Here is a 19121-nt window from a genome sequence, read left to right on the forward strand (position 1 = left end):
GATTTTTTTATTAGCGATATTCTGATTGGTTCTTATTATTCACTGAGTGGCACGTTACAAGACTGGCCTAAGTTACGTCTGTATTTGGTTTGCTCTTAAATCATTATCAATAAAAGAACGAACACCGATTTAGGAACTAACAATTTTACGCTTGGTGAACTGCTGCGATTGGAGAAATTTACTTTTTTTGGTGATCGAAAAACCGCATTAAGATCGAAACCAATTTACAGCCAAGCGATAATGCCGAGAGGAAATGCAAGCAATGCGCTCGGTTTTACTGACATTTTCGCTTTGATTTTCTGTAAATGATAGGGTTTCTTGGACTTACCATCACCAGCTTAGCAGTTATTGATTTCGAAGGGGCATAGATCTCTAAATAAAAGATGGTGCCGCGTATATATCGTGCTGAAATGAGACATATCATTCCGACCCAGTTACAAACAATACATATGCTTTTTTGATCAGAATAAATCGATCAATTGAGAATAAGACCATCAGTTTGAGCATTCAACTTAACTGTAACGCATGTTTCGACGTTTTTGAAAAATAATATTTGAGTATCGGTACGTTATCAGTACTTTACCGGAACTACCAGTATTTTACGGGTACTACCGGTACTGAGGGCTTCAGTACAGCAGTACCGGTTCTAAAATCCTGTAATCATGAACATAACTCGCGCTACTTTGCTAGAAAAATCCGCTAGCACATTAATGAATAAAATAGCACGGTTACGTGATGAGAAATTACGAAAATCGCTACTAAGCTCCTGAAATCACTAACATCGTTCAACTATCGAGAAGCTTAGTTCATGTAGTTTAAACAAACCAGTGTATGTATCTTCGTTTCTTTGAAATTTGATTGAAAACTAATAAAACCTATCAATTAAAATTGTCTTCGCATATCTTTTCGATGCAACTGGACTATTGCATAATCCTTGAAGACGTGCATTGAGCATCGGAAAGCAAAAATTTTGACATTTGAGAAAAGGATCAGTCTTGATCTTTCATGATACCAACAGTGTCAGGAAAATATATTTAGGGAACCTTATATGTGCTAGAAAAAAGCTGATCATGAAATACAATTTATGCGAAGTATGCTATCAACTAGAGACGAGAATACGCAGTTTTAAATCCTGCTTGAAAAAGAACAACAAAAAATCCTACAAAATTACTCAAATCAATAACATAAATAGAATAAAAATAAATAAAATTCAAAAATAAAAGCAATGAATAAAGGCAATAGAAATTAAAAATAAATTATAAAATAAATGAAATTTAAAAACAAAAATAAATTCAATAAACCGAATAAAATGAATAAAATGAAAAAATAGCAAAAAAATGCAATTATGACAACAAAATCATTATAATGAAACATCGATTAACTTCTGCGAAGCTCACTCGGGTTCGATTGTCAACCCCGCACATAAAGGTTAGAGATTTTTCTAACCCGAAAAGAGACGAATGAGGCTAAAACCTCGATTAGGGAAATAAAAAAAGAACGAATAAAATTTATACACTGAGTAAGACAAAAAAAACCAATGAAATGAAATATATAAATGAAATGAATATAAATTGAACCAAAGTAGAAGATAAAATTAATAGAAAAAAATAATAAAATTATAAAATGCGTAAAACAAATGTGAGGAATAAAATTTAAAATGTATAAAAGAAATGAAGTAAATAAAAAGCGTAAGATGAATAACAGAATCAAATTTTAAGCGGCTATTTGCAGTCATTAGTGGATTAGAACGACTTGTTTGTTTTTAAATGCCAACGTTTTGACGCCTTTTGCGCCTTCTTCAGGAGATAAAAAACTGATTAACGAGGAACACCTTCTTCTCCCCTGAAGAAGGCGCACAACAAGGCGTCGAAACGTTGGGATTTAAGAACAAACAAGTCGCTTTAATCCACTAAGGACTACCAAAAGCCGTTTAAAGTTCTTGAGAAATAAAGTAAATGAAGTGGATAGACTGAATAAAATAAATGTAATCAATTTTATGGATTGTAATAAAACGCAATGAATCAATAAAATTGAATAAAACAAATAGAGTGGAAAAATAGATAGATACATCTAATTTAATAAGTTAAATTAACATAACGAATAAAACAAAGTTCAATTTACGCAGAATAATGAAAAAAGATTCAACCAAGCTTCCTTTTTACCGAATGCGAGTTACTGGGCCATTTGCTCGACTCCTTCCATCAAGTTTTTCACAACCGCTCGTCAAGCCACAGGAACAGATGGCCTGCCACACAAGATATTCCTTTGCAAACTTCTTAATGTGTTTGAAAATATCTGCCACCTTTCTTTTTCCAGTCAACGTTACACGGCTGTCACGGAAGACGGCAAAATAAAATCGCGCGTAAGTTCGCTAATATTGACTATACACCTTCTAAACCTGCAATGGTTTTCAGTCCAAAGTTCTAGGAAAGTTCTTATTTACTATCTCCGTGAATTTTTTTATTAACAGATTGAACAAAGTTTGTCTTATTACCTGAAAATATTGCCAGCTTTCCGGGTTAATTTGGAATATAAACCATAGTATTTGCAACAAAATGCTAGAATTGTTGAATTAACTTAATTTAATGTGGCAACGTTTCAGGTAGAATTTTGTATGAAATATTGAAAGTAAATGTGTTTTACGGTGTAAGCTAGGAAACATTGCAATCTTCCTGATGAATTACTTCAGTCTTCATCATTGCATAGCAATATAAAATTTTGAAAGATAATGAAATCCTATAAATGATCAGATAAACACGTTTTGGTATGGAAGATTTTTTTAAACCCCACACGTTGATCCATAAACCAAGCAAACTGTAATTTCACTAATTTTGAATTTTGCTATTGGTATATTTCCAGAGACAGCAGGAACACCTCTTATCAGCGTCAAAAAAGAATCAATTTCATTTTTCCTATTAAGATGCGAAAGCCATTTTCGAACCAAATCCGGGTCTATAATTCTAGCGGCTAGGTTTCTGGCCGATTCAAATTAGTGTTCGCGAAAAAATATGATTTGGCAAGGGTTCCTGTGGCAAGAAAATAATAGTTTTCGTCACAGATAACAATATGGATTCAAAAGTAAACGGACTAAATCCCATGATTGTTTAATTACAATAGTACAATGATAATCCCAAAAGAGCTACATCCACCCCAGTTCCGTCCAATATTTAGCGAAATATTGGTCGATAATTTTTCTGATTGGATAATTTTTCATAAGAAAGCAAAAATTAAAAAAAAAAAAAAGTACACAAAAACACGTTTTGTGAAAAAAAAATTCAAAAACGCTTCTTTGACAGAGAAAATATTTTATATTATTTTTTAACGTCTTTGAAAAAATGTCCTAAAATCGATTGAAAGCAAGGTTAAGCAAATATACGCATTTGAAAGTGCCCCTGTTATAAATGATCCAGACATTTAACTATTCGTTGCATAGAAAACTGAAGCCTTTCTGCCACAGCTACAGATTTTCTGCCAGGAGTGGATGGAGGGGGAGCAGAATTCATCATTTCCTATTAAAGATTCTGAATGCCCGGAAAACTAACGGACCAAATCTGATGTGAATATGAAGTATCGAACCAAATGCCACATTGCAACAGGCTGCAAATATCCCTGGATTGGGCTCTTCAGAATTATGGTTAATATGCACATCTATCCTCCCGCAGGTTTTATCGATATCACACTGTTTTGGAGTATTGAAAGAGTATTAGATATCTCAACAAAAAAAACCCTGGCTTAGTACATACTAGCGTTCGTAGAAGTGAGCAAAGTGAACGACAACTAGTAGCCCCTAGATTTAGTATTCATAATCTCAAGAACAAAGAAAACATTATTTTAATCCTTTCCGCCATGGGTGAAGTTGACGAAAAAGTGCTGCTCTAACCCAAACTTTTGTACAGCGGTATATTTTCTGAAAGTGAAAATGGAGCTTAGACTGATGAAAGCAGCCTATGTTCAGTTACACCAACTGCGCCATTCAATACTAATATCATTGAATACGTTAGCTCAAATAGTTAAGAATTAAGATTCCCGTGTATACAGAAAAAGACAATATAGAGGTGCACCTACAATATTTCGCACCGCGTACTTGCCCAAAGCTCATTATAAATACATGTCGCATTACGAACAAGTGGAAACAGTTACACCACAAACTTCGAGAAACTTCACAAGTATAGCTTACTGTCTTTTGGAAGCGAGAATGCGGGTGGAAAAACCAATACATTTCTACCTGTCTCTTCAATTCAAACAAATGGAATTAAAATTACACAAACCACACCATGTACCCATCAAGGGCATGTGTCAGTGCTGTAATCATACGATATACCATGGAAATTCTTGCGCGACAAATGCTGAAGAGAATGTATCACAGTCGGTTACCCACTCATCACAGGTAAACCTATTCAAAACAATGTCTCGAATAACATTACCCATCAGCGAAACAGCAAATTTCAATAACGGCGGATTTACGCTCTTGACCCATAAGTGCAAGAAGTAAGGAAGAACATCTTATCGCGAGCAATTTGTTTAAAAAATACATATCTCTGTCAAAAAATAAGTATGTATTCAATAATTTTCCATCCATACAAAAAAGTTCTAGATACACATCAAAACTTCTCGTAATTAACTAGATTTGAAAAAAAAACTGCCATGAAAATTACGCCAGTTTGCTTACTCTGCAAGTTGGAATCACCTCCGTACAACTACTGAGAAATCCCAAATGAAAACTTTAATGAAACTCACTTCATCACCTTCAGCACACGAACATTTGCGAGAACGCCTCTCAATCAGATAATGGGATCTGCTCACAGCAACTAGCAATTTTTAATTGCCGTCTAACATGAACTGACAAATGTCCCGCGGTGTGAGAAAGTTCAATTACCCGAATGTTCTTTGTCAAATTAGAAGTAAGTAGTGCCAAACAAACCAAATCCCTGGTCCCGTCACCTTGAACGCGCACCTTACACCGGTCAGCAATAATGCCAGAAAATCTCGATAATATACCTAATCGGTAACTCGCGAAAGTGATGAATCGACTAATACAAGTCAAATATATCATGCCTCGTTGGGGGACCTTGCCGTGAAAACGCACTGAATCTAGAATACGGCACGGAAAAAAAAACGCGCACGAAGCGCGCACCGAAATAAAAAGTGGAAAGTGTAAATTGCTTTTCATACCTAAGCATTTCCACCCACTTCTGAACTATTACATCGTAACGGTCTGCTTCAGCATGCCAGCGTATAAAGTGGAATTGAAGACCCAGCTACATTGGTAGGGAATCGGTCTAGCTCTAATAGCAAAACGGGCGAAACTTTTCCGTGCCGTTTGGTGTGTAATCTCGGATCTCTTATTTTGGCGTTATTTATTTCTTTCGCTAATTTCCTTAGTCACGGGAATGGTAATAGCCGCCCTGCCAGTGGCGAATCACGGCAGAATTTTTTTTTTTCATCCAGAAAACGAAAGCTTGCTAAAACACTCAAGACCAGTGAGGCTAACTTACCTTTTCGAAAATTACTACGAATCTGAAAGAAAAAGAAAATATTGTTATTAATTATTTCTAATGCATTATAATAGTTTAAACATAGATACTCAAAACGTAAATTTAACTATGATTTGCATGTTTAAATTAAATTCAAAGAAAAGAAGAAAAAAAATATAAATTCGTTCAATATTACTTTACTAAACGGAAAAAATTGTTCCCAAAACCGTGAATACAGTACCATAAATTCTAGAAAGACCATGAACAAAAATTATGTGTTTTATAATTATGCTCAATTTCTTTTCTGTAATGCATAAATAACACTTGTTTTATCACGTGGAGATATTTGTTTTCGTCTTATGCATTTCAGTCACGGTTTCCTCCATGTCGTACCCAAATCGATTTTCTGTACGTGAACGAATTTAATAACAGTTTTTACAAACCAAAAGTTAACTCGTAATTTGAATCAGAGATTTTGGAACATTACTCAGAGTCCAATTAAACGACACGAACTGAATCCTGATTTATTACATCTTGATTACGATCTGGTTTTCATGGTTGTGAATTAGATCACAAAATGAAAACGGTCTAAATATTTTCTCCTGAACTATTTTACGAAACTCCGAACATTATTCATGAATCCCTTGAATCCCCGTAAACTAATTCATGATTTTTAAAATGTTAGTCACGCTTCAATATCCGTGTTCGTGATGTAGTTCACAAAATCATAAAATATTACTCATGTATACGTGAACTGGTTCATGATTCCTAGCATATTAGTTACAACTGACCATGCGTCCCCGTAAAATAGTTCACAAAATCATGAAATATTATTCATGGATATGTGACCTGGTTCATGATTTCTAGTATAATAGTTACGACTGACTATGCGTGCCAGTGAAATAGTTTACAAAATCATGAAGAATTCATCATGTATTCGTGAACTGTTTTTTTTGTTGTGCATTTTTTGTACTTCTGCATTTTCTACAATCTGCCTTTTTACCCATTTTTATTGTTACCATATTTTTAATTTATCCATCCTTTCACTTTCTTCATTATTGCATTTTTTTGTTGCTGCTACTTATTTTAATTTATGGCCATTTTTCTATAATTCTATTTTTTGCAGTTTTTTGTGGAAATTTTACAAATTTTATTTGATTTTTTTCTATTATTCCATATTTTAATATCCTGCTTTTTTGTTTCTATTGTTATTTAATCCAACTTTTAGAATTTTCTTGCTCCATTTATTCGTATCATATCCTTTTTCTACTTTAGGGGAAAGAGGGTAACAGTGGAACTATGAAAACAATACGTTTTCATAGTTCCACTGTCACCCTTTTTCCCCTACTCCTCTCCATACTTTTTTTTGCATTTCTACATTTTTTAAATTAATGTTTTCTACTATGCTATATTTTGTCTTGGCTTAGCATAGGCCTGCTAAGTCAAGACAAGTTTCGGCTTCACTGTGTCTCATCGGCATAAACAGAACTTCTGCTCGAACGGGACATCACGTTTGATCAGTCGTTCGATTGAAACACAAAGTGTGTTTTAGTTTTAAGGGATTTGCGTAAAGCCGGCGCTAATCTATTCCGACAATAAGTTAGTGTCGGTTTCTGATGAAGCGAAGCCGAAACGCAACTGAGTATAATGTTTTCTAGTTTTTTAATTTTCTGTTTCTTGTTGTTTTTTTCCCATTGTTAATTAATTAACATTTTAACTGTTTTTACATATTTATTCACATTTAGTTTTCGTTATGTGCATTATTGTTATTTTTTTTCATTTAACCTATTTCGAAAGTACAATGTTACACTATTCCCAAGATAAATAAATTTAAATTCTCGCAAGTTTTAATTTTTTCGCGTGGTTTTACATGTTGTAAGTTTTTCGGTTCACGGAATAGATTTTGTACACTGTCGCAAATTTATTAGATGGGTTTTTACACCAAAAAGGGACTTTACAGGAGATAGACCAGAAAGATTCATCGTACTAACTAGAAGATTTAGTTTGGTAGCTGAATTAAATTTTTTCTTCTGATTCACTCAAACAAAATTTTGTAATTTAACGCATGCGTTTTAGAATCATTCAAAACAAACCTATCAACACGGTATTTGGCATGAAATGGACTTATTTTGTACGTCAAAAATTTTGAAAGAACTTGTTTCTGATTTTTTCATCGGTCGGCCCCGTTACGGCGGAGGGGGTCTTGGAAAATGCTATGTTATTAACCAGGGGGGTTAGAGTTTTGTGACATAATGCTACGAGGGGGAGGGAGGGGTCGAAAGTCGCCTGAAAAAAGCTAAGTCATTTGTGTACGGCCCCCTAGAAAACCAGCAGTTCATTTTTTCTTTGAAGAGTGCCGGAAGGAAGTGTCGCCAGAGTGTAGAATGGAAGCTGTGCATTCTGGTGGTTGCTTAGCTGCGCGACGATCACGTTTGCACTTCGGAGCATTTTTTTGGATTCCTTTTCTTTCTCTTTTTCAATCATGTACTTTCGATTTTTTTTGAACGAAAGCTTGAATTGTTTAGAGGCGGATCGAATACTGCCGTAATCTTGAACAGAACCAATTGCGTTCTTTATATCCTCTTCACTTCGATTAAGCGTTTTGCGTTCGAAATTACGTACAATTTCCCTGTCTAAATAATTCAAATTTACATTATAGTATTATCCCATAGTGCCCCAAACGGCTGACCTATCATGCCCGCCAGGCGTATGTTTCATGTTAATGTCAGCATTTTTTTTTTTCAAGAATAGAAATATCGAAAAACCAAAACAATATTCGTGTTCAGCATTATTTTTACAATGAAAAAACTCACTTGGCTTTTTTTACATTGATTAAATGTATTGTACTGGGAACGAAAGGCAATGCGGTTTCGGTTTCGCTTTAAATATTTCTTGTTTATAACGATTGATATATTTTGTATGCTCATTTAATCGAATTTTTCAGATTTATGCATTTTATGTTGGTGTTTGCTAATAATTTTAATAATAGTTTATTTAATTTTTATTGGATTCCGAATTTCTCTACTTTTACTTTTTTTTATAACTTTCACCATGTATTCAATAATTTTCAAATTTTTAAATCTTTGCCATTTGTTTCTCTATTCACTTTTATCAATTTTTTATCGTTTTGGTTTTAGTTGTTCTCGATTATACTACATTTGTATATTCTTTCAATATTCAGTTTTCCCATTGCTTAATTTTCATTTTTTGTGATTACTACGCATTAAATATTTCAATTTCTTCAATTGTACTCATATTTTTTCCGTTTTTCAGCTCTAATTTTTTATATATTTTAAATTTTTAAAGATTACCATTTTGATGTTAACATACTTTTCTTCTGTTTCTAATTAACCCTTCTTTTGCGTGTATATTCTCTTTGTTTTTTAGAAACCTCTTTCATTTACATTCTTTGCACTTTTTACTATTTTTTAAAGCGCATTATTTCCACAGATATATTAGATATATTAGAGTAATGCAGCATGCCGAAAGACGAAACGATTGATATTGGGTACCGAATTATCTCATGCAAACCCAAACCTGGATAAAGGGTGTCCCACATCAAATTGCATCACGGAAAAAACGCTGTGGAAAATTACCTAGTGGACCATTCCAAAATTTCAGACAATAAAATATAACCCATTGGTAAGCTTTTGGTACATTTATTCAATTCAACTTCAATACCATAACCATGCGATCGCACCTTACGCTTAATGTCACCCATTAGGGACTGTACAACATCTGGCCGCAGGTTTTTTTTGCATGGAAACCCACTTTTTCTTCATGTCTTCCTCAGATTTAATCTCCTTGGGATGCTTCCGTAGTCCCTGCTTCATAATTGCCAGTATTTTTCGATGGGCCTTAGTTCTTATGCGGTGGGGGGGAGGTTTATGTTCTTGGGTACGAAAGTAACCCCGTTGGCTTTGTACCACCATAGGACAACATTTAAATAGTGGCACGAATTTAGATTCGGACAGAAGATCGTAAGGCCCTCGTGTTGCTTTCGCAGCGGAAGCAGACGCTTCTGTAGATACTCCTTGAGGTAAATCTCCCCGTTTACAGTCGCGGTAGTCACGAACGGCGCACTCCGTTTGCCACACGAGCAAATTGCTTGCCAAATCATGTATTTATGCAAACTTTCTACTTCCTTACTTCCTCCGGAACATCAAACTTATGCTGGGCGGTGAACAACAATAGCCCCAGAAGCAGTCGGAAATCCGCCTCGACGTAAGTCTTATCATCCCTGATGAGACAATGAGGATTCGTCAGAATCTGGGTGTACGTGACTTTTTCACCGTATTTCACCGTTCGTCAGGATTTGGAGCCTTCTGCACTTTGTGCGTATACAGTCCATCTCGGTTCCTGGCTCTTTGAACGAAAGACTTCGACAGAATCAAGTTTTTGGCCGCATCTCTGGCTGAAGCACTGGGATTCTAAACATAAATGCTTTCGCTACACGCTTGTGATCCTGATCACTGATAGAACATTCATATCAGTTTGCTAGTAACGTTTAATCGCGCGACGCATCGTTGACTGCACGATCCCGAGTTGTTTAGAAAGTTGAGGATTTTCCAGGTTCTTGTGCAAAATCAATTTGCGACGTTACTTTTTGGGTGGCGCCATTTTTTCCAATTTTTGAAAAACTGACAGCGATAAAAATACAGTGTAAACAAAACAATCTAAACTACTTCTACCCAAATTTTCAAGCTCAAGATAAATATATCACGATAACATGCATATAAATTACGAAAATCGCGACTAAAACCCGGAAATCATGAACATCAATCACCCTACTGTACCAGACAAATCCGATACGGATCTCGTGATTAACGATAACGTGAATGGAAATATTGAAAACCGTGACTAAGATACAGATATCATGAGCATAAACCACGCCATTCTACAAAAAAATCCAATAGTAAACTCAAGAATAATATATCATAGGAACATGATGAGAAATTACGAATTTGTGACTAAGTTCCTGAAATCATGAACATCGTTTAACTGTCCCCAAATCATGAACAAGTATCATAACTAAAACTAAATGTGTCCAGAGGACAACCACAGTAACCCAACGCCATTTATATTTTTCGTGCGAGCTATTTTCTTGGAAACACGAATAGTTTCATGAATCTGGAGTTAATTATTAATAATTGTAGGAACCTGGTCATGGTTTTCGCAAATCGTTTTCGATGTCGTGATTTTTTCATAAATTCATGAACAACATCAATAAAACCTACTTACGGGTGAATACCAACTATTCTGATTGTTCCGGGGGTAACATACTGTCATAAATATATTGATTTTTCTCAATAACCGTTGCACAAGATCGGAAATGTATCTCACGGTGACATGAACAGTAATTTAGGTAACAAAATCATCTGATGATCCTCACGAGAATCGCCACGAATAAAATCATTCGCACGAAAAAAAAATGCGATTTCTTCGTCTCCCTCTATACCAATAGGGACAATGATTCTAATTTTCCCTTCCGCATTCTGTATTCGTTGCATCACTTTCACTTTTCACTAATCCCGGTCGACAAGCTGCAATGGGAAAACCATATCCGCTTGTCTTCGTTATCTTCTGGCTGTCTGTGTGTGTGTGTGTACAGTGACTTCATCCTTATCACTATGCTGTATTAGTGCACTCAATGTTGGCATATACGAACACACACTCACACATCAGACTGACTCATTCTACTCTGAACCTTCAGTTAGTGGGCTTTCTGAGTGACCTCATACCACCGAACCACCAGCACCACCATCACCACCCGATACGAAAGCTACAGCAGAAGAGCAGCTGTACGACCGAGGATGCGAAAAGAAAAACAAACTTCGCTTCGCTGCCGGTTGACTCCCAGGCTTGTGTATTGGTGCAATCAGTTAAACATCAGCTAGCAGCAGCAGCAGCAGCAGCAGGCACAGTATATAACGAATGACTGAAAAACAATCCAACCAAGCAGGCTGCCACCCAAGCCCACCACCCACTAGCCGAGTCGATGAATTCGCTTGGATACCATGTTTTAAATACTATATTCCCGATCGGTGTATGCGTTGCTCTTGAACTAAAAAGCAGCCCTCGCCCGGTGTCGGAACCCGTTTTAATACATAACAATGTCCTCAAACCCCACATCGGTCGCAGCAGTCGTGTGACTCGAGTGTCACCGGTTTTCCTCGGTTGGAGCGTGGCCTGATACCGTTCCGTGCCAGTCAGTGGAGTATATACATGGACAACGCATATATTTTCCTCTCTGAAGGTATACCCACCGACTCACCACCCACTATAGTTGGGTGAAAGTGAAAGCAACTGATACCGAGTGGCATTGCGCTTAGATGGCGTGTACCTACTTTTCTGCTTCACCACCCTAGATCCCATCTTTGCGCCCGAAGACCACCACTCGCCCGGTTTAGAATCAGGATTGCTTGCTTTTGCTGCCAGCGGTTCCCCTTCCGCTCGGTCTCTCTCTCTCTCTGCGGTCGAGCATTGGTCGCAGCACTGATGGGTTGTGAGGAATAATATCATATCTCTGCGCTGTTGTTGTTAATTTTTTTGTTATGGTTCTGTTCTCGCCTTTGTTATTATCATTCAGGACCGCTGCGTTGCTGTTCGTGCGAGCTATTATCGGAGAATATCGGAAACCGGAACGAGCGCAAACGCATGCAAATGTTGGAGCTGATTTCTGAGGTTGGTCCTATCGTGCAGAAAGGTTTGGTTCGAAGGGGTTAAATTTTTACTGATTTTATTCTTTGATTATACTCGACTTTGAACCATTAAATCGAAAATTTATTATGAGTACTTTTTTCACTGTTTTCGGTGGTGATATAAGTTTGGAAAAACGTTTTACATTTTAATTCCGCCATATATTTTTTTTCGAAAGTTATCCTACTGAAGCTGTAGGGCTAAGGAAAGGCTCCCCGTCAGAATCACTCACTACAATTGCAGACGAGAAGGCTAATTTCACCCACTGAAACACTACTTAAGGTCAGTTGCAGCTGATCGTGATTCAGAACGTGATATTCATTGCACGGTTCAGCTATGTGTGGCTGAAGACACTTCATGATCGCGTGTATCATCGCGAAAGGCTCGAGCATTTGTACGTTAACGTGTTCGATCGCGGGGGCGTTTGTATGTCGCGTCTGCTAGCATATATGCAACTTCGCGTGTATGAGCTCGATTTTAGAACCGTGTGGCCATTCGGATATTCGCGTGTATTCTTGATTGATCGCGCGCAAACCGTGAATCTTACGTTTAAGTTTCGGTGTATGGTTCAGATGCTAGAAGAGAGTAAGTTCTTCTATATAACTAGTTTTCGATACATTTAAATTCAACGCAATTGAATCTTTCTTTTCCCCCTGTGACTCGTGGTAGCAGCGAAAATAATTTTTCTTGTGATTTATTACCTTGTGATTTCGAGCGGAAATAAAACAAATCGGACAAAAATCGTTTTTATTTTGTTTTCATTCCAAATTTACATTAATATTTATTACAGTGGTTCGTTCAGTGGAACACCCGTGGGAAAAGGCTGCACCGAGAACAGCACGGATCATCATTTCACTAAACGTGCCACCTCATTTTTCGCCCATTCACAACAATAAAGTGCTGAGCTGCAAAAAATCATGGATTTCGCCCAGCGAAAGGAGAAAAAAAAGAATGTTACAAAACTTTCAATATTTATTACGTTTTATATTGGGCAACGGCGGCGGCTGCAATCGGAAAACTTTTTCCATCCATCCTCAACCCCATCGAACGATTCCGCCGACCAGCGAGGAGCAGCATGGGTTGTTGTTTTTCAGTGGATACCGGCAGCTTGGAATGATATGTGGGTGGACGCATCGTTGCTTTCGCTGGTCGATTCGAACTTTGCTTCGAAGAGCAGGAAAGTTTGAAGCTTCCAGAGCGTATATTTCCCGCTAGCAAGATTGCGGCCTTTTTATAGCTGAGACATGCAAGATTGATCCTTCTAGTAAATAACGTTTGGGCGAAGCAAGTGAAGCATATTAGCAAGAAATCTTTGTGGAATCTTCTTTTTAAGGAGTTCGTTCGGTTTGGAACAAATTGGACAATTCAATGAATGTTGACTGTACCTTAAAACTTCCGCTTCCGGACTCCAAAAATCGCCGTAAGAGTACATAAATTCGCTTCTTAGCACTTCCATTACGGAATTACCTACTTTATGAAACAAGCCAGCGAAAACTCAGCAAAGGTATACGAGCCTGTCATTAGAGCTTTAACTGTCCGGCCAGACTCACCGATTTTCATAAAAATAATTACTGGGATTACATTTCAACTCTACCTCGTTGGAAGTCGTTGAGAACTGTAATGTTCTCCAGCATGTTGAAAATATTATTTCAGCAATGAAAATTACTTTTTACTAGCGTACCGGGCCCATCACTGGAAAATTTAATGGGGATAATTCTGCTACAAAAGTGCACCCGGTTTCCATTCTCTAAGGTACAGTTACATCTTACACAGAAATCAGATTTAACTGGACAGCACTATAGTTGGGAAACGCATTAGTGTTAGAACGATTTTAGATTCGAAAATGCGAAAAATAACATGGAAATTAGTTTCCGGGCCCTTAATTTTGACACTATTGTTTTTCACTGTGGGGGGGGGGCTGTTAAATGTTGCCCTCGAATTAAATGCTCCAAGGTTATATCTGTTGCTTTAAACTCGTTGCGTAAGGCTAAAATAATATCAAAATCCGTTGGAATAGAAAGGTGCAATTGGATACAATAGAGATGGGAGGGTAATATACTGAAATTAAATTTTGAGAAATTTGTGCAACTCTACAGACATTGAAATTTAATAAAGTTTTTGACAGGAAAAGTATTCAAACATATCTTAATATTCTCATATGCGAGGATTTCTGATGCGTTTGATGTCAGAAAAAGAAATGCATTCGTAACAGAAGACATGACTGCATTCAGTTGACATTCCAGCGAAACAAATTAATTAAAATCACTATAATAGCAAACAACCCAACCAGGTCGATGTTCCGAATACGGTATTCGCAGTACACCGCGTTCGATGTGTAGTCCAGAAGTTAGCAGGAAAATAAACGAATTTCCGTCTTTACGCTTGGGCACACTGGGCTCTGGCCAAAAACCCCAGATTAATGTCAAACGCAAAGAAAAATAATGAGTCACTGCGACAGTCGGGTCTGGGTCAATTGGCATAAAGTCATTTGGCATAACGGACATTTGGCATAACAGTTATTTGGCATAATGGTCATTTGGCATAATTTTGAGAATCGATTACACTGAAAGTCATTTGACATAATGGACATTTGGCATAACGGACATTTGGCATAATTTTGAGAATTGATCACACTGAAGGCATAACAGACATTTGGTATAACGATCATTTGGCATAACGGACATTTGCCATAATGGACATTTGGCATAACGGACATTTGGCATAGTTTTGCTAAGCGATCTCACTGAAAGTCATTTGGCATAACATACGAATGTGTATTTTATCAGGTGAATGACCCATAAGGTTAACGCTGTACTAAGCAATAATAATAATAATAATGTGTTGTTATCTATTACCTAATATTGATTATATTTCGAGCGAATTTTTAACATTTTATAACTGATTTGGCTTCTTTTAAATATGAGCAGTTTTTTTGAGTTTCATTTTTAAAATTTTTGTGCTTGTTCATTCTTGCAATTATGGATTCTTCGCTATGACATACGTTTTGGTAAAGTATAGTGTAGAACTGCGATCCACCCGACGTATGTTTTGTTTTGGTTATAATTATTACCATTGCCAATGAGTTTTAATTTTCCATACAATGTTACAATAATTAAAATTAGCCTTATTATCTTTCTTTATATCATGAGCTGTTCTTTCGAATTATTTACTTTATCATTTATGGATTTCGTCATGTTTCTCAGACGATGATTTATTGAATGAACTTACATATATTCAATCGTCGGTTGTTACACTGCTCTAGCACTTGAGGAGAAGCCAGTACAATTCGGCTTTGCCGCATAACCGAGACCAAGACTGGACGAGGTGGCCGCCGACCTGCCGTCGGAAGCGGCGACCCCTCGCAAGCAAACTTGTGATCTACTCGTTTGCCCGGATTACTCGAATATAAGGGCTATAAATTAGTTTATAGCGATGTCGGACAGCACGCGACTTGAAGCGATGTGGCGTAGCCACATTAGTAGTAAATGTTGTTTTATTAATTGGTAAAGAAGAATAATCTAATATTTTTGGTTCAAGTTCAATTTTAGTACTATTGGTAAACCAACTCATTTAAAGTCATTTGAATATTTGGGTAGTTGCCGTTATGCTCAAACATGTGATCAACATGTCAGCTGCTTACAACTGCATAACTAACTTTACCTCGAACGATGAACGTTATTGTCAACATACAATCAAAATACATAATACATACAAGAAAGGATATACTCAAAAAATTAAAGGGTTGTGTAGAAGACACGACCGCAGTCACATTGAAAATACAGCATTTTTGGTGTGGCTTTCGCTTAGTGGCAAGGTTGTCACATTCACTAATTTTCTTAAAGGTTTTGCAAAAATCATTATTATTTTGAATATTTGCTTATATTACAATTCACTGGTACAGGAACAGTATTAACAAGCACAAACTTAATACAACTTAATTAAAGGAATTTTATCATTGAATTTCTTTTTCCATTATATATTCGTCCTAATGATGACGGTTTGCTAATAACTATTTTTCGGATGCGGGACGAGAATCATTTGAAACAATTTGAACTTAACCGGCGATTCGTTTCTGCTGCATGCACACAGACGAACATTCCATAATTTCAAAATCAGCGTAAATGGAGACCGCGTAGATTAAAAAATCCGCGTAAATGAAAACCGCGCAATTTTCAAAAACCTCGTAAATGAAAACCGCGGAAATTTCAAAATCCATGTAAAAAACCGCTCAAAAAACGCGTAAAGAAAACCTGAGTGTATTATGATTCAATGGTAAAGGAACAGAATTAACTAGCACAAACTTAATACAAGTTGTTTAAAGGAATTTTCTAATTGAATTCTTTTTCCATTATATATTCGTCCCAATAAAAACGGTTTGCTAATAACCATTGGGTTACGGATGAAAATCCTATGGAACGATTTGAGCCCTGCCTGCACGACTAATATTAACGGTGTGAACCAGCTGACAGATAAACGTTCCCCGTTCCCCCTCGTGTCAAATAAAAGATCTAACAGCTATCCTACAAGCAACAGTAGCGATAATCTAATTGGTTCTGCCAGCAGAGCAGGTATAGCAATGACGGAATTCGGTCAAAAACATTCCTTTTATATAAAGCGATGGAATGTACAGAAAGCTTATGAATGTCGAGATGAGGTCCGTGTTAGGGAAAGCCTTGCACAAATTTGTGAAAACTGTATACGTTTATCCCTATTTATTCCATATTTACGGATTTTTCAATAATGTGCTAATAGAATACACAGATAAATTTGATAACAATTTTTTACTGACTGTTTTTAGAATCGAAACGTATTCGAATTATTAAAATTCATTAACAATTAACAAAACGTAAGCGAAAACTTTGTTTATTTTCTGACATTTTTCAAATGTTTTCACAACATAATACGGATTTTTCAATAGTGTGCAGTCGTATTACTAATTTATAGTTGCAACCAATTTTTAAGTTGAACTCCTCTGAATCCATTGGTGTATAAGTTACGCAAATCCATCAACAATTAACAACGATACAGTAATTTAAAATTATGCCACATTTTTGTGACGCTGTTCGAAATCAGAAAACGATCGGTGTGCTAAATTACTGTTTTCCTTAACATAAAAATATTTGTACCGAAAGACCGTTAGCACGGCTTAAAATTATGCCGAATTACCTGCCTTCTTGAACAGTTTTAAATTATGTGTTTCCACTGTAGTTAAAAAATGGCAAATGACCTCTAGCGTGATCACTTCTCAAAATTATGCCAAATGTTCGATATACCAAATGTCCGTTATGCCGAATGTCGGTTATGCCAAATGTCCGTTATGCCAAATGACCGTTATGCCAAATGACCGTTATGTCAAATGACCTTCAGCGCGATCAATTCTCAAAATTATGCAAAATGACCATTATGTCAAATGACCGTTATGCCAAATGTCCGTTATGCCAAATGACCTTCAGAGTAATCAATTAATAATCCATTATGCCAAATGAACTTATGCCAACTGACTTTATGCCAATTTACCCAGACCCGACTGTCGCAGTGACTCATTATTTATCTTTACGTTTGACATTAATACGGGGTTTTTGGCCAGAGCCCAGTGTGCCCAAGCGTAAAGACGTACTGATATTCAATTCGTTGCTTAGCAGGCGTCTACAACCGGAACCTGTTTGTTCAACAAGTAATTATTATGGGCCTAATTGACGCGAGAAATTCGTTTATTTTCCTTTTATATTACTTCTGGACTATACATCGAAAGTGGTGTACTGACAATACCGTATTCGTATCATTGGAATTTGAATGTTTTATTCTGGTTTTACAATCTTTAATTTTTTTGAAATTTTCATCTTTCTAGCGTCGAATTCTCGGATCTAGATCGTTGTATCTTGAATTGAATCTTTGCATCATTGTACCTGGAACTTTGAGTATTTTGGATCTTTAGACCATCACATCTTTTGGTTATTTCGGATCTTTGGATCGTTGCATAATTTCCTATTTGGATCTTTGGATAATTCCAGTTTGAGATGTTCGTATCAATGCATCATTCAATCTTGAAATGTTTGGTGCCTCTAGCAGTGGCGGACTCAGGGGGAGGGTCTTGGGGGTCCGGACCCCCTCCGAAATTCAATTACTTGTTGAAAAATTTCAAACTGTTTTCAATTTTCATCTTAGTTTAAAACTCAAAATCAATCCAAACCAAATTTGTCCAACAAAACTGATATTCATTAAAAAAGGTTATTATGAATTACGAATTGTACAATGTTCATTTTAAAATCGAAATTTCAGACCCCTTCCGAAAATTTTTCCTGGATCCGCTCCTGGCCTCTGGTGTCCACTACGAGATTGATAACGCTACTAACTTGCGCCGGACATAGCCAACCTAGAGGCCATGTGGCATTCGTCGCAGAAGCAAAGAATTTATCCACAGTTTCTGCTTCCAAGCCGTAATAAGAACTGACAAAACAGGACTCCCTTCTGCAGTTTCTGCATCTTTTAAACTTTTTAATTAATTGTATTAAATTACTAAATAATTTCTTTTCATTCTTTTTATTTATTCATAATTGTTTGCTTCTTTTTTGGTAGTTGGAATAAAAACACACGACGCGCACTCAAAATGGCTAATGCGCCCGCCATACAAAATAAAGTTTACGAAGCAGTCAAAGATTATTTTAGACCGCTCAAAATTATTTCATGTTCATGTCGCGAGTACAATCAATAGTTCAATAGTTGTAGACTCTATTTGTTCACTATCTCAATTATTTTTTTCCAGTCTAGTGTTTTTTGCAATCAAAATATTTAATCTGAAGCAAAAAATATTTGAATTAACTAGACTTGGAGAGCGTTTTTCGACATTACAAAAATTTGCACACGATTTGATTTCCAAAATATACCATTTATTGTGTTCTGAAGTCATTCTATTCTTGCTATACTATCACTAAGACGAAATATGAATGA

The 19121-nt window shown here is 36.4% G+C and overlaps 1 protein-coding gene across 2 annotated transcripts in view; it reads right to left on the reverse strand.

Moving 5' to 3' along the window:
* LOC131679641 (zinc finger protein chinmo) overlaps positions 1-19121 on the reverse strand; it is a 253741-nt gene that overhangs the window by 126790 nt on the left and 107830 nt on the right. For both annotated transcript variants that reach the window (XM_058960373.1, XM_058960371.1), the window contains exon 2: positions 5496-5517. The gene's annotated coding sequence lies outside the window, so the exon portion shown is untranslated. The remainder of the gene's footprint in view (positions 1-5495; positions 5518-19121) is intronic.

This window comes from Topomyia yanbarensis, chromosome 2 (assembly GCF_030247195.1).
Source record: "Topomyia yanbarensis strain Yona2022 chromosome 2, ASM3024719v1, whole genome shotgun sequence".
Taxonomy (NCBI): domain Eukaryota; kingdom Metazoa; phylum Arthropoda; class Insecta; order Diptera; family Culicidae; genus Topomyia; species Topomyia yanbarensis.